This window comes from Delphinus delphis, chromosome 17 (genome assembly GCF_949987515.2).
Source record: "Delphinus delphis chromosome 17, mDelDel1.2, whole genome shotgun sequence".
NCBI lineage: Eukaryota > Metazoa > Chordata > Mammalia > Artiodactyla > Delphinidae > Delphinus > Delphinus delphis.
In genome coordinates, this window is record NC_082699.1 from 63,232,137 (window position 1) to 63,241,170 (window position 9,034).

Consider the following 9,034-nt stretch of genomic DNA (forward strand, 5'->3'; position numbering starts at 1 on the left):
GTTGGTATTCTAGCAGTCATGTTCATGAGGGGTCACCAAGGTACTCATTATTATTGACTTGTGGATTTACTGTTAGAGTCTGGGACAATGTGTGTGACTGACATTTGTGAAATAGTCTGCTCTACCTCTCTCACCTTATGTATTCTGCCCACCATGGTTACCATGCGGAGGAAGGTGACCCTGCTTCATACGGTATATCTACTCAGATGAGGGGGATAATAAGCTGAGGTGAGCCAGCCACAATTTCTTCTTCAGTGTCTTTAAAATAAACTTCTTTTTAAGTTAAATTAGCTCTATGTTGTTTTCTCTAACTTGAATCCAAAGGAGTTCTGATAATGTGTTGGGTTAGGGATACAGAAGGAACGCAATATTCGTGGAGCATTACTGCGTGCCAGACATTCAAAAAACTAAATTTATCAGCTGATTATAGTCTAAGATAAAAGCAAGACATTTAACACTAAAAATATTCATAGTTGGAAAATATGGTAAATGGACATTAATAAATCATTCCAGTTCAGATCAATTCAATTTGGTTACTAAGGAAGTGAACTTTCCAGATTGTCCTCTTCACCACTAGGTGCACTTCAAGCCTTCAACAAAGCTCTTTACTGGGCTTTATTTGTGATCCAAATGAGTGATTGTAAATACCTACTCTTCAGACTTTTCAGAACTGAAATATATTTTTAGCTTTTTGTAATGTCAAACCTTAAGTCACAGTTTAGTAGTCACTCAGTACTGTTGAAGAGCTCTGTCCAAATTTGGCCAAAAGATGTTCATGTGACCTAAGCTGGACCAGTCAGAATCTCCCTTGGGAGCATTTGAATTTTGAGTGCAGAGCACCACTGAGACAGAGACAGGGCTGATGCTCACTCCTTGGGGGAGGAGGGCCTGGGAAAGAGTAGGAATCAGGATGAGAATTCTCCTTTTATTATCCAGAGCTACTATGTCTCTACCCTTTCCTTTGCCTGGTTCTCTGGTTTTTCATCATGAGTAACTTCAGTACATTCCTATTCTGCTTTAATTAGCTGGTCTAGTTCTGTGTATTTGAGAAAAGGATTATTTAAAGATGAGGAAATCTTATAATTCACATCTTTAGCCTCAAAGCTATGCTTTTCACTGTTCTAACCCTGGATGCTTCAGTCTTTTATATTCTCTAAACTACATATTGTTAGTATGTAGACGTTAGTATGTTAGATGTAGACATCTTCATAATCTGATAATCAAAGTAACATGAATGGATTCTATTATTTTAATACCTTGCAAAAATGTATGTATAGAGGTATGATTTCACTTAATGTTGTTAATATTTATACAAGAAAACAATTGTAAAGAGGTTATTAGAGATTGAAAAAGATTTGAAGAGAATCAATTTGTTTTGAACTCTGCCTTCATGTGCTAATGGACTTTGATGAAATTTCTTGTACTTCTGAGTCCCAATTCCCTCATCTATGAAATAGGGTTATTAATACATCATTTATAGACTTGTTTAGGGTTAAGTTAAATCATGTATTCAAACTGCTTGTTATTTGGTAGGGACTCAACCATAGTAACTTGTTACTTACTAACTGTAATAAATAACAAGATCAATTATTCGCTCACTTGATCAACAGATACAAATTCCTCAGGCAATAAGCATTGCATGTTGGTAAGATATGTTTACAAAGATGAGTAAGATATTGTCCTCTTCCTTGTGCAGATCACAGCCTATTAGAGAGAGGAAAAGATAGACTTTTAAATAGTTAATTTAGTTTATAAGGGCATTATTACTGAAAAATATGTGTATTTTGGAAATAAAGGATTGAGTCACCAACTCACATTTTGTGACTGTAAGAAGGGCTTCTCAGAGGAGGTTGTGATTTCAGCTGGGGCTTGTAGGATGATGAGACAAAGTGAGTAAAGTTTAAAATTAACCAAGTACTTTGTGAGATTGGGATTGACATATATACACTAATATGTATAAAAGAGATAACTAATAAGAAGCTGCTATATATAAAAAATAATAAATTAAATTAAAAAAATAATCAAGGACATGGATAGGAACTAGTTGAATTGAAGTGATTATCTAGTAATTTTTATTCCACTGTACCATTCACATCTGTCAACTTAGTTTAAACAAGAAAAAATTAGTAATAATTTTATCAGTAGGTTTAGAGCAAAAAAAAAAAAAGTCCAAACGGTAGAAGAAAAGAGAAGGTGAGGCTAAAACTGTAAGGACTCATATTTATTAGATTCCAAAAGTTCAGCTGGGTTAGAAAAACTCTAAAGAAAAACATTTCCGTGTTTACATACAGATTCTCACCCAGTCATATATCTGTAGACTGCCTGTTATCTGGTCTATGAAGGAAATGACTTAAGCATGGGAAGGAAAGATAGATAATACCTATGGCATCATTGGATTTGTCTCTTGCCAAATAGTATCACTCCCATGTAGACTCTTTCTTAATTGGACTTTGTCCAGGTTGGGCTTCCATCCATGCAGTGGGATATTAGCTCTGTATGCCAAGAAATAATGCTCTGAACAATTTGGAAGGTTGCCATCTAATGGGGTCACAGCAACATAAGAAGCTTCAGTCATGGTCCTGGAAGATCAATGCAAGCTTTCAGCGCTCTTTACACTCACTAATATCTAGCTATGTTTCTTCCTCCAAAAATTTCCTGAGGGAAGACTTACTATCCCCAAATCACCAACCATTGCCTAGATTCTTGGCTATACTGGGTGAGACTACTCCTGGATGGGGCTAAAAATTAGGCAAGTAATAAAATATTAGGTCTCTTGGAGGAGGTGACCTAAATGACAGGAAGAAACCAATCATGCCGAGTTCATAGAGGAGAGTCCCTTAGGCAAAATAAAGAGCAACAGGTAATGACCCTGAAGTGGGAACAAGCTCGTCTTGGCTGAGAAACAGAAAGACTGCCAGTGTGTAGTGTTAAGGAAAAAAGAAGTTCAGCAGGAAATCATGGAAACAGACAGAAGGCAGATCGTGTAGGACCTTATGGAGCAGGGCGTCCTGAGATAGAAGATATTTGAAGGCTTCTAAGCACATGAGTGACACGCTCTCACAGTGGCTGTTTCCTGGAGAAATACAGAGGGGCAATTGCGGAAGAAAGATAGATAGATAGGTGTCTCTGGCAATAGACACAGGATGATGGCAGCGTGGCTAGGGTGGAAGCAATGAGGATGAAGACAAGTGTCCACAATGACTCAGGCCCTAATCTGACCTGTGCCATGGGAAAATCTGAATGTCTCCTCCCAATGCTCAGAGCTAATAACGAGAACTCAAATCGGAAGAATTTCTCTGAATTTCTGACATCCTATGAGGTTTGTAGAGGGAAGTTCTTAGACTTTTATAAACAAAGAAATTGGGGTGTCCACTCACGGTCAACCAGAACACGGACAGTGGTGCCAGGACTCAAATCCATCGGATGACTATGCCAACTGGCCCACCGATCACACTTTAGATGTTCCGAAGCATTTATTTTGTCAGATGCAGAATTGTCTGTACTGAGTTCTTCTGGAGGTTGGAACTGACAGTTATAACAGTTGTCCTGTCTGTGTCTAAAGGAGAAGAAGGCCACCTGTTTCTAGAGAAGATCTTAAGGCTGTAGCGAAGCCCCAAGTTGGGTGAATTAAAATGCATTTTTGAGAAGTAAAAGTCCTTGGTATTTAAGTAAATATTCCAGGCCTGGTCCAGTAGTGTGCTGAGTAAAGCGATTTTAGGATGGAAGTAAGGAACAAAGGAAGGGAAAAGGAAGGAACGTTAAGGAAGTTAGTTGTTTAAGAAGGAGGGGAGAAGAAAAGAAAACTTTATTAAACCCCTATTATGTGTCAAGTATTTTCCCTAGGTACTTTTCATATACTGTCTTGATTACACAATAACTCTGAGAGGTGAAAGTCATTAGGTCCAAACTTTTTCTGACTTCATGTTCTTTCAAAGCGGGTAATACGGCAACAATTCGTTTGGGGGGCAAGAATTTTAAAATATCCATTTTTGACATGTTATTATACCTTTTATTAGTGCTAAAAATTTCAGATACTGCGATGACTATTCAGGGTGACTTTTTGTTTAAAATCTAAATATCAAAAACTCATAAACCTGAGAGCTTATAATTTACAACTCCTTTTGGTGGGAATGGATTCAAGTATAGTCTCAATATGTCCAATTTAAGAGTAGAGTAGCTGCCTGGAAATTGCATATTTGAGGTTTTCTGCAGTATAAAGCGAGCCCCAAAACACCTGGGTAAAAGAGAACAAAAGGCTAGATCCAGGGTTTACTGTGAAGCCTTGACCGAGGTGCTAAAACCAACTGAATTGCAGTTTACTCCTTTGCGATAAGGATCCTGGACTCTCTCCACTCTCCTTCTTTTTTAATACCTTGCTTCAGTCCAGCAAAGATTTGAGGCAGCTGAGTTGCACTAAATGAACTTGAAGTTTTCTTTCTACAGTAATTCTGCTAATAGCTTCCTAAAACTGGCCAATCAACTTTGATTCCAAAAGATCTTTCTTCCAGGATTTTTAACTCCTTAAAGCTTTCACCAATGTTTAGTTTTGCTTGTTTTGCTTTTTAATTAAAGAGACAGACATATCATGCGTTATCTGGAGAGACAGGGTGTCTAGTTATATGACATACTGTTATTGCCTCTGTTCTTCTGAGAGCGAACATGTATACTATGATTTTATCCTGGTTTAGTTAAATTTTATTGCATTTGATTTTATGACTCAACAATCAACTCAATCCAAGACAGAGAAGAAAATGCAATCTTTTCCCATCATTTATACAGCAGTTGTGCCTCTTTTGAGTCATTGCTGTCATACATTGCCAAAGTTGTTTCAAAGATCAGGCTCACCCACTCACTGTACATTTTCCCAACATATCAGGATTAAACTCCTTGCTGCCCTGAATAGCAGAGCTAAAATAAGCCACTTAGGCTTGTCTTAGCTACAGTGTGGAGAGCTTTCTGACAGCAAATGGGTAAGCCAAACTCTTTTGAGAAGACCCTGTTTCTATAGCTCAGGGGGGAGACAAAAGATCCTGCGAGCTCCTCCCTCTTTCCCCGTGGTCTTCACATCTGGAGCTGATTACTCAAGGCATAAGCAGGTTAAGCTCTGAGTGTTGTTTTTTGATCATGAGTGAAAACAAATCCAACTTGTGGTGTCAGACATGATATACCAGCATTGTCTAAACTATGTACTGCAGGATGATAGTGTTAACCCAGATATTAACCAACATCCTTGTGGAAAGGATACCATAGTTATCAAAGTGTAAATCTTTCTGTGTAAAAAGAGCCTGTCTTGCTGATTCATAAAGCTCATCAGCACGCTGAAGGTTTGTGAGAATTTCTTCAGTGAAGAAACTTGATATCCTCAGTGTTTCCTAATCACGCCTAAGGATAACACCCTTTTATCTCATGCAAGATCTCTCATCATCTCAGGGCACTGGAAAAGCAAGCACTTACTCCATTAAGAGTTTTCCTTCTAAGCACGGAGGCTGGTATATAGTAAACTCCTAACAAATATTTGTAGAAAATCAAATAAGTACATGAATGAGTGAAATCCTATAAAGTGATGATATTTATGTATACGCTCACACTTGTGCTGTCAATAATTATTTTCTGATAGGAACACATTTAACATCACCTAACCCATGTTTATTGAGTTCCTGCTAAGTGGCTCTATGCTAGGAGTTGAGGGCTGCAGAAGTTAGAAGAACAATATCACATGTAGACGAGAGATAGTATATGGGGCTATGGAATATAGGTGGCAGGGGTGCAGGGAAGATTTCAGGAGAAGGTGGTATCTGAGTTGGGTCATAAACAACAAATGAGAGTTAGCCATGGAAAGAGGTGACTCCACAAATATATCTGATGTGCATGTATAGGAAAGTCCTCACGTGTGCTGTATTTAAGTGACTATTAATCATATATTAATACACATATATATTTTGTGTTTTGAAGACAAAACTTATTATCAGAATTTTTTTAATAGCAGGACTAGCTTTATATTCTAGAAAAACAGGTAACACACGAACAAGTGTCAAAAATACTTATCCAAATTGTATCAAGGAAAACATGAAGCACAAACCAAAATAGGAAATGCAGCATTTAACATTTAATTTATTAAGTTAAGAATATGATTTTTGTCTGCGTTTGTGAATCCTCATTATGGGAATTCTAGTGGACTGTCATGTCGCCTTTCTCACGACTAAAAAAGAGCCTCCTACCATAAATATTCCTTTCCTTAAACTGATGCAACTCCACCATCTCTATCTCTCTTTCTGCCATAAGTTATAACTCTATCCGGGGATAAAGGGATTCTTTATAAATGAAAAGCTTGGAGCTTGATTTTTTTTTTTAATAGAAATCAGACTGGCTCTTTCTTAAGCTGTACTGGGAGTTTCATTCCTTCACCCATTTATTCAGTCCACAAGTTTTTATTGAGTTCCTACCACATGACAAACTATCCTAACCTCAGCGTATGGGATGTTTATACAACCTCACACAGTTCCTTCTTCCATTGAGTTTATCCTATAATGAGAGAGACAGATATCAAGCAAGGAATCATAGAGGTGAAAATTAAAAATAAGCACGATGACTTTCAACAGGAGAATATACTAGAGAAACAATCATGGAAAGAGTGTGTGAGAAAATAATGACTAAAGTGAAGCTAAAGGATAGACTGAGTTAATTTGGAAAATTCCCTAGTGGTCCAGCAGTTAGGACTCCGTGCCACCACCGCAGGAGACCTGGATTGGACCCTGGTTGGGGAATTAGGATCCCACATGCCTCATGGCCAAAAACAAACAAACAATAAAAAGAGTTAATTAAACAAAGGTAATAGTGGGAAGGAAGTTTGATTGGGAAGAAGTTTTGGAAATGCCCACAGAAGGGTAGGAGCATGGCTTGATGGAGAAACTCAAAGAATTCCTTGAAGGCAGGCATAATCTCTTATTTTTAAAATCCCAGCAAAGCCTGGCACATAAGCACACTCAAAATCTGTTTGCGGAATGAATGTCTTAACTTAGTAGACAATGACAAGGTAACTCTCTTTCTTGTGACAGAGGTATCAGCCCACTGCCCAAATCTAAAAGAAAGTTCAGCCTTCATATCACAAAGCTTTTTCTGTAAGCAAAGTATGAAAAATGCCACAGATTTTCCTTAAAGAAAATTCATTACTTGAGTCCATCTTCCTTCTTCTTTCATGCATTCATCTGCTTATTCACCAAATTGTATTGAATACCTAACTCTACTGGTCACCATGGAGGATTCAAAAATGATGAAAATGTAGTGTCAGCTTCAAAAAGTTTTAGTGTACCAGGATATTATCATGTGCACTGATATTCATAACATAATACAGAAGAAAAAACCAGAGCTGCAAGGCAGAGACAGAATGAATTATTATGAGAGTCAAGAGGAGAGAGAGATCACTTTAAGTTGAGGTATTTGGGGAAGAAAATGGTAGTAGAATTATGCCTTGAATGAAGGATATAGAAGAATTTTGACAAGTAGATATGGGGAATGGGAGAGGAAAAGCCATTTCAGGTTGAGAACAAAATGGGTAGAGAAAAAGGGCAAAGTGTGTGCAAGAGGAAGCAAAAAAAAAGAAATCTAGTTAGTGTTTTTAACATAGTTCTGCACAGCACCAGCTACAAGGCAAGATGGGCCATGTCAAAAGTCAAACTGGAAAATTGAAGCTCTGGATTAGCCAGGTTAAGTGCACCTGGTGCAACAATTTTTATGCGCCAGTTCTTGACATTAAACCTTGATATAAATTCTACGTTGTAAACATATTTATGTAGGCCAAGAGCAGGAGAGATGAAAAAATTATCTGTACAATTCAGAAAAAAAAACTCCTCCCTAGAAAGTAAAAGAGGACAATTAGAGCTGAATCTGCCGATTTTTAATCTACATTCTTTATATTTATTATAATTTAGCCAACTCAACCATGTAAACCTCATACTAACCTGTAGAGTGAACTGGAAAGCTGAAAAAAAAAGGCAGGAAAAATACGTTCAATTCATAGACAGGATTAGGTAGATTCAGATCACAGAACAAAATGATGTACTGAATTGTATTTATCCAAATTATACAAATGAATTTTTTTCACTTTCCAGGTTACCTAGCTTGGGAAAACACTGCCAGAATCCCCCCAAATTATTCCTTTTTGATATTAATATGTCATCCAGTGCTGAATGCCTAGTGTTTTCTTTCAAGGACTAGCATTCCTCCTTTTTAATCTTATGAAAAAATTGTACTTTTCTACTCCCTGGCCTTGCTTCTCAATGATTTCTGTTTTGTACACAAAAATATGTATTCTACTCCCGAAGCGTGACAGGCTTTTTGGCCTTTTCTAGAAGAAATGAAAAAAAGTTAAAATATTGAAAATTGAAGCAGTTTTTCAAAGAAATAAACTACAAATTTTTAAAAGGGAGAGAGAGAGAAAACATTTTATTCCTTCTATAATGAGCAGCAGCAGTTAATCAAGTTCCACATTCTGGGTAGGATTTTTAAGTATGATTTTTTTTCATAATGTATTTTAATTTTTAAAAAGGAAGCACAGGTGTATTTTGAGAGAGAAGTAAAATATAGAAAATGCAAAACTGGTTTTAACAATTGGTATACAATATTTTGAAGCAGTGTAATTATTTAAAAATACAGTGTAGCCAACAGCCTGTAAAATTTCTTTTGGCATTTCATTTGGTAAAGTTAAGTAGGAAGTCTTTCTTAAATAAAAGCTAGCTGTCAACACAGTCCATAAGTTAGATTGTATATGTTTTTGTTTTTATAATTTTTATTTTATATTGGAGCGTAGTTGATTAACAATGTTGTGTCAGCTTCTGGTGTACAGCAAAGTGATTCAATTATACATACACATGTGTTTATTCTTTTTCAAATTCTTCTCCCATTTAGGTTGTTACAGAATATTGAGCAGCATTTCCTGTGCTATACAGTAGGTCCTTGTTGGTTAACTATTTTATTTTATTTTTGATATTGCTACTTTATAAAAATTTATTTATTTTATTTTTTGTTGCATTGGGTA